General features: G+C 38.9%; 1 pseudogene; it reads left to right on the top strand.

Annotated features, from left to right (window-relative positions):
• On the top strand, positions 1-8,248 carry LOC127508871 (gastrula zinc finger protein XlCGF8.2DB-like; annotated as a pseudogene).
• The last annotated feature ends 229 nt before the right edge of the window (positions 8,249-8,477 follow it).

Below are 8,477 nucleotides of genomic sequence, written 5' to 3' on the forward strand. Positions count from 1 at the left end.
CCCAGCGTACGGCCCGGCTTATATTCTATCTAATGAAATCTGAGGTAAACGTGTATTTCTACAAATGTGCGCACTTTTGGACTAAAAGTTTGTATGTGTATGCACTGTGATCAAAAATAAATGGGGCCAAATGCGATTGAATGTAAAGGTTTGTGTCTCGTTATTCTATTAATAACTACCGATTGATTTTGCATTTCTATTAGAAATTAAGAATTATTAGTGTCATTGTAAATTGTGCAAATATCTAAGCTATCTAATACTTCAAATCTCAAGGTTAAATCAGAAGATTTTTTGTAAAAATGTTTCTGTAACAGCTGCCAAAAAATAGTATATAGCTCCACTGTGAGTTTTAACATATTTTCAAAAAAAAAAAAAAAAAACTTTTCAAAACATCCCTTCTTCTGTTTTTTTCACAAATCGCAATATATAATATATATATATTAAACATTGTTTGTACCATATTTGTCACTGTTTTAATTTTAATATACAAAAATTATCTGGTCAAATAGTTGGATTTCTGTGCACTTTGTGATTATGGACAATGCATGACTTTTATTTTGGAGTGACGACATGACGTCATAAGACTGCGCCGCACACCTGCATCTGTTGTGATTCTGCTGAATAAAGGTTTGTTTTAAGAATTTAAGCTGTTTTAATCGACAGAAACAGTGTTGTAGTTTTAATAGTTTTACCAGCGATGTTAAAATAGTTTATTTACTATTTAATGTAACATTGTGATTCTTTAACTAAGTGTAATGAAGGATATTTGTGTGAGTAAAGCTCATCCACTGATGAGAAACAGTAAACCTGCGTCTCATTTCTCTCTATATATCATAAATCAGTTTATCATGAACACGAGTTCAGTCTCTGGCGAGTAATGATGGAGAAACTGAACTTTTCAACTCCGAGTCAATTGAACCAAATACTTTGGTAAATGATTCAGTGAATCACGACACGTGCTGCTCAAACAGTGAACATGAACAACAAACACTAACAAACTAACTAATCATGTTTTCATCAAAGAGTAATCATTTAAATATAATCTATAACTCATTAAATACCAAATGTAGATCATAAATATCTAAATATGAAGTTTATTAATTTGCAGCGTTAGTTTTGAGTGTTTTTGTTTGAACAGGTCCATTTAAGACCATTAATTCTGTTAATTATTCTCTTCTTAAAGATGGCGTTTATTAAAGAGGAGACTGAAGACATGAAGATTGAGTTTAATAAAGAGGAGTTTGAAGAAATAAAGATTGAAGAAACATTCAGTGTGAAACATGAAGATACTGAGGAACAAACAGGTTGGTTTTATTCTCACAGCTGAACTCAGTCATTTGATCATTATTAAAATGTCCAGCTCTACAGAAATAGAGAATATACAGAAGTATAATCTTACAGAATTCATTCATTCCAGCATAATATCATTCAGTTATAAATTATCAAGTGCACCTGAAGATCTTAATTCACTGCTTCAGGTGTGATTGATCAGGGTTGGATCTGAACTCTGCATGTATGTAGATCTCCAGGAACAGGACATCTAGTGTTTCATTCCTATTCAACTGCGCTCCGTCTGTTTGATGCACATGTTCGTACTGGTATTTGTAGAAAATGCACACTTGCATGAATTTGTAACAGTTATAGTATAACCAGTTTTGTGCTGAGGAGAAAACATCACATAAGCACTCATTCTTTCCGTCTAATGTCACTAGTGTGATCGCTCTGTACCGTGCCCTGGCCCGCCTGAAGAGGCAGTGAGATCGCTAACTGTGCCGGAGTACAGAATGGCTACTACTATTGTGTGTGCTATGTCTGACATTACAACAACAAATATCTTCTATTACTTATTGAATAGTAAAACACTTTTCAATTAATTTAAATCATTCGAGTATATTTAGGTTTATATCGGGTGCGGTTCTCACCTTATTGATGAACAGGAATTGTAGTTTGCAAATTCCTCCATCAATGTCAGCTCTTTTCTAACAAGCTGATGATCTTAACCAGATGTGAAAAATAAAGGATACATACAAAATGTACAGTGGTGGGTCCCTTTGGACCAGGTTTGAAAACCACTGGTGTATAAGATCTATAGATGGGCAACTCTGGTCCTGGAGGGACACTATTCTGCAGAGTTTAGCTCCATCTTTGATCAAACACACCTGTAAAAAATAAACCCAACCCCAAAATGTAACAATAAAGGCTGATTTTTATTTCTCTGTCACACCTACACCCAAGACTCTGCGCAGTAGTCTATGTTAGGGGTGTGCACAAATAGTCCAATATTTGAATATGCAATCTGTAATTGATATTCGAAAAAATAAAAAGACTATTCGAATTTTACTGTTTAAAAGGTTTCTTTTATTTGATATTCACAAAATGTTGAGGAAAGACAGCTGTCCATCACAGCATTCACGACAGGTAAGCGCAGCTGTAACCCAAGTGAGCAGAGAAGATAACTTATGTGATAGCAAAATGATTTTGAGACATATGCTTCCTTTAAGTTTCATCGAGGGAGATATATTTACAGAAAATACAAAGTGCTGCTGTTGGAAACTTAGCTTAACACACTGTCATGTATTATCGTTATCTTTGTGTCTCTGCAACGTCTGTCAGTGCAGCTCGTTTTCTCACCCGAGCATGTGGATATTATAGTTTTTTCTCAACATGAACATGTGAAACAATATAAACACGATAATCATATACTGACTCGAGTGTATTATGTATATTACGTTTTGTACGATAACTGGCGCTTTATTAGTGTTTTTTCCCGTTCGCGCTGCTTGAACTTAAATGCTTTTGTTCTTTATATGTGTAACGTATGGGACGGGACAACGGAGTTGGAGATCCACATGCAGGCTTTATAAATAGGATGAGCGTAGTCGTACAGGCAGAGGGTCAAACACCAGCAAACAGATACAAGAAGGCAAGGCAAAAGAGTAATCCAATCACAGGCAAAGGTCTAGGCAGGCAGCAAACGATCATCAACAAGGAAACGGTCCAGGGTCAAAAACACAGGCAAGGATCAAGCAACATTGAGACAAGGTCGGATACAAGGCTAAACAATAGCTGTGTCTCATTTCGAAGGCTGCGTCCTCCAGAGGTCACATTCAAAGGTTGCATACGTCATTGAGGCTGTATCGTTTCAGAAAAGTAAGTAGGACTCTCCGAATGTGACCTTTGAATGCGTCCTTTCACAGGAATTCGGAGGATGCGTGAGGTGTATCCTTTACTGCTGCAGATAGCCCACAATTCTTTGCGTCTCTGTTAACAACCGTCATTTATTTGAAAAAAATAAAAAATAAATGGCGGCGTCGGCAAATGTACATACAAGCGAAGATGTGTTTAGATGTAAGTAGTTTCAAGTTTGTTTTTGTTTTAAACTTTCTTCCTAATATCCTCCTCTTTTGTCTCTGTAACGGATATCTGTTGTACATAAGCCAGCTCCTCAAGCATTAACAAAAAAAAAAAAAAACAAGTAAATACATTTTCTTTTTAAATTACATACAAATTTATTAAAAATTTTCATTCATTGGCTGAGAGCGCAACGAGGCTGCCGTGAACGCGTTGGCATAGCAACGATATACTTCCTGTTTCCTTTCCTGCCTGTGTGTCCTACAAAAGACGTCTCGTTTAATTCTGGCTAAGGACACTCCATATACCGCATCCTCACAGAATTCGTCCTCTTGAGGATGCAGCCTTCGAAATTAAATTAAATGAGACACAGCTATAATTCAGCAATGAGTGTGTGTGAGTGCAGCTTATAAAGTGTCACTGATGGGAAACAGGTGCGAGTGCATGATTGGTTCCTAGGTGGGGGGATTGTGGGAAATGGAGTCCATATGATGATAATAGAACACAGACCCAGGGCACATGTAACAATATGTTAAGATATAGTGTAAGCTTGTTTTGTATATTGCCTAATCGTAAGCTTGTCTAGAAATGGTTACAAAATCTTGATAAATATATAAAAAAATAACATCTTTCTCGTTTAACGTCATTTAAATGAACGAATATTAGTTTTTTACGAGCACATATATTTGAATACAAAATTTTGGAAAAATGCCCATCCCTAGTCTATGCGTCGGTTTTTAATTTATACTTCAGTGTCGTTGTCTGTGTCGACGTGCATGCAGAGTCCACGTAGTGTCCACGGTCTTGAGTATCAAGGCAAAAGCCAAAGAAGAAGCACCTTGTCATGTACGTTGTCAGAGAAGCAGCAAATAGGTAACGACTTTTGTTGTAGTTTGATTGCATGTATCCCCTGAAACAAAGTTTTTTCATTCCTATGGAAGTTGAAAACACCCTGTTACGAGGTTCAAACGTGTGGAAGGAAGATGGCAGGGTCAGCGTGACTGGAACTCGTGGTTTATTCAGTTCTTATATGGTACAAACAAATAAAAGTTGTGCTCTCTGCACTCTCAAAACTTAATCAACATAAAGCTGTCAACACAGTAATCAAATTCCAGTCTCCACGAGTGTCCAGTCAGTCTCTCTCTCAGCCACTTCCTTTTTCCTGGTGGCTTTATCTGGTCTTCCCATGTCAATTACTGCAACGAGACACAAGTGTTTATCATTTGCACTTGACCTACTTATGCACCGCTCGTCTCCTGCCTCTCTCTCCCGCTGCAGACCTCGTTGAACCACGCACCCCTTGCCACACACTCGCTCTTCTCCGATTGCTCCGCACCAATTTTTTGACCCAAGGGAGGGATTTTAACAGACCAATCACAGCGCTTGCGGTCTGGGTAGAATTGATGCGTTGTTACATCTTTTTTAAGAGGTTCGCATCAGGCTATGTCATAGGCTACATGTGGTACTCACAGCCTACGCTGTACCTACAGCGTACACGTGATGCAGAAGTATAAATCAGCCTCTTCAGGAATAAATCAAGTATAAATCAAGTCTTCAGGAATGCTTGAAAATTACAGGCAGGTGTATTTTAGGCATGAAACGTAACTCTGCAAAAGAGTGGTCCTCCAGTACCAAAGCTGCCCATCCCTGATCCATAGGATACAAACATGTTGTTGGTTTTGATGCTTTAAATGTTTAAATTGTTTTATGTCTATTTTTGCCCTAGACCTACTGGCACTGAGAGAGGCGAGTCTTGAACTTAATGAAAGGCAAGAAGAGGAAGAACATTATTATAAACATCATTTCATGACTGGGGAAAGAGCGACACAGGCTTCCTCACAAAAAAGAGCCCAAAAGACTGGAACTAAAAGTTATTTCACCTGCCAACAGTGTGGAAAGAGTTTCACATGTGAAGAAACCCTTAAAGTCCACATGAGAATTCATACGGGAGAAAAGCCTTACACCTGCCAACAGTGTGGAAAGAGTTTCAGACATAAAGAAACCTTTAAATACCACATGAGAATTCACACTGGAGAAAAGCCATATATCTGCCAACAATGTGGAAAGAGTTTCAGTCATAAAAGAAGCCTTATAGTCCACATGAGCATTCACACTGGAGAGAAGCCTTACACCTGCCAACAATGTGGAAAGAGTTTCACACGTGAAGAAAGCCTTAAAGTCCACATGAGAATTCACACTGGAGAAAAGCCATATATTTGCCGACAATGTGGAAAGAGTTTCAGTCATAAAAGAAGCCTTAAAGTCCACATGAGAATTCACACTGGAGAAAAGCCATATATTTGCCGACAATGTGGAAAGAGTTTCAGTCATAAAAGAAGCCTTAAAGTCCACATGAGAACTCACACTGGAGAGAAACCTTTCACCTGACAACAGTGTGGAAAGAGTTTCACACATGAAGAAAGCCTTAAAGTCCACATGAGAATTCACACTGGAGAAAAGCCATATATCTGCCGACAATGTGGAAAGAGTTTCAGTGACAAAGGAAACCTTACAGTCCACACAACTATTCACACTGGAGAAAAGCCTTACACCTGTCAAGAGTGAGGAAAGAGTTTCAACAGAAAAGGAAGACTTGAAATCCACATGAGAATTCACACTGGAGAGAAACATTATGCCTGTCAACAGTGTGGAAAGAGTTTCAGTCGAAAAGAAAGCCTTAAAGACGACATGAGAATTCACACTGGAGAAAATCCTTATTTTTAGATTTTGAAAGTGCTGTAAATAATTCTGAGTTTCAGCATTCCAGCAAAGGTGAATTGAGAGAAGGAGTTCTGAGAGTGTTACAGAATCTTGTTGGACCAAAGGTGGACTGGTCAAAGATCACTAGTTGTGTATAGAAGAAGGATGAAACTGTAAGTGAGTACACTGAAAGATTTTGTCAGTCAGCTGCAGCATACAGTGGAATAGCTGACACTCCAGAGAAGGTGTTAGAGGATAATGGACCACTGGTCCGCATGTGGTTTGATGGGCTTTCATCAGAATACAGAAATGCATTGCCTTTCTTAGACCTCACATGGTCCAATGGAACCCTGCAAAACAACTTGGATAGGTTAGCTATTTGGGAAAGAGACTCAGATGTCAAGACAAGAGTAAAGATTGCAGCAGCATCCTTTAAGGTCAACATAGAGAAACAACAGAAACGTAAATGTCCTAAGAGAGAAGGCAGTTGTCATTACTGTGGTAAACCTGGACATTGGATGAAAGAGTGTAGAAAAAACAAAAAGACATTTAAAGAAATGAACAGCTTTACTCAGCTCCTACTCAGTCTACTTGCTACATTGAAACTGCCCCTCCCCTCTTCTCCAAACACTTGGAGCAACAGCTTGTTGACATGCTAACCATTTGGGCTGTGAGTGCTTAATTTCCCCAGTAATCTACAAGAAAGCTGAAAGACTCATTCTGAACAAAAGAAAGTTGACTGTCACTTCCACCATTGGGGGTACACTGGTTAAGTACACTCACAGCCTTAAATGTTATGCTACAGCACACTCCATTCACTTATCCATCCTCTATGGGTTATGATGTCTGCTATGACTGATGTTTTATTGGAAGATGGAGATGTAGCACAGTAAAGTTTGCAAATTAACTACAGGAAGAGAATAGGACACGCAGACCAGTGAGGAGCCCAGGGAAGAACCGAAGTGCATAAGGCCTCGGGGGCCAACCCTGTGGTGAAGACTTCCTCATAGGTTTCCCCTTCTCAGTTTATCCCCACCTTACTGGTCTATAGGTGTCAAATTGATTAAGACTAGGTTAAGAAAAAGAAGAACAAAACCACTATACGATCACTAGAAGTTTATGATGATCAGAGTTAGACAGAAAAAACTATACGATCATCAGAGGTCTAACGTACTAAAGTCTATGCATGAATACTGCTGGTCTGCTGTTTCTTTGTTTTCTTGTGTTGCAGGTATGTGTATATGCCATGACGGCTCATAAGCAGCACCTGGTGTAAAGCATCACCTCAGATATCCATGTACAACCTTCATGACAATATCTGAGCAACTTGGAACAGACATGGAAATGCGTTGGAAATGGACTCCACAGCTATTCAGGCGCCATGGACTTTTAGGACTTCCACACTTATGCTACATGGTTTTCTGTGTCATCATGTAGTTTATACAACATATTACCACCCTGTGTTGTATATGTGTGTCAACAGTATACTCAAGTTAAAGAACAACTCTTATGTAAATGTTGGACACGACATAGAATAAGATGTATGTGCCTGTATCTGTTACAAGTTACATGACTGGAAGATGGGACATATGTTAACAAACATAGGTTATAGAAGGGATTTAAGAAGGTTTAAATTTGTATTATGTGAGAGTTATTAGAACTCTCAAAGGGGGGACTGTGGGATTACAAATTTAAGAATCTGTTTAAGATCTGCTGATCCTACATCCTGACATAACCTCACATGAAATACTAAGGTGAAGTATATTGTATTTAACATTTAGAGGTAAAGATAATGACAATTTAAGGAGATCGAGGCAGGCAGCCCAGGTGTCTGTAACATTAACCTTTTGTCTTCATGCACTTCCTGACCATTTGGCAGGACAAGCTCAAGATACAGCTCTGCCTATGTCTCTATGATAATGTAAAGGTATGGGCGATACTGTCAGACTGTGTGGATTAGCACCTATGCATTTGAATGACACCGTTATGCTGATTAGATCATGGCTGGGAAATGTAGGGAATGGGCTGATTCCTGCACTGCATTTGCATGCTTTGTTTAGATTGTCTCCACCTCTACTCTATGTATCCCTCCCCCTTGAATGTATATAAACTACAATGTACCCTGCCTTAGTTGGACTTGGATGACTACAGCGTACAGCGCGTTCCTCAATAAAGAGTAACTTCTGCTTGAAAGATATCCCAACGTCTCCTGGTCTCTGCTTTGACGAGGAAAAAGTTTCCTACATGCCGTTAGCGGCGTCTGACTAGGGTTGACACGTGGGGTGATGACATCATCATTTCTCAAAATATACGGATAGGCTGTACACACGATAACGCAAAGATGGTGTTTTCAGATTTATCCACTCTGGAACCCGGTTTCACCTTCTGAAAACGCCGGATCCGTGTGGACAAAATGCCTATCCGAT

The sequence above is a fragment of the Ctenopharyngodon idella genome, chromosome 3 (genome assembly GCF_019924925.1).
Source record: "Ctenopharyngodon idella isolate HZGC_01 chromosome 3, HZGC01, whole genome shotgun sequence".
Classification (NCBI taxonomy): Eukaryota; Metazoa; Chordata; class Actinopteri; order Cypriniformes; family Xenocyprididae; genus Ctenopharyngodon; species Ctenopharyngodon idella.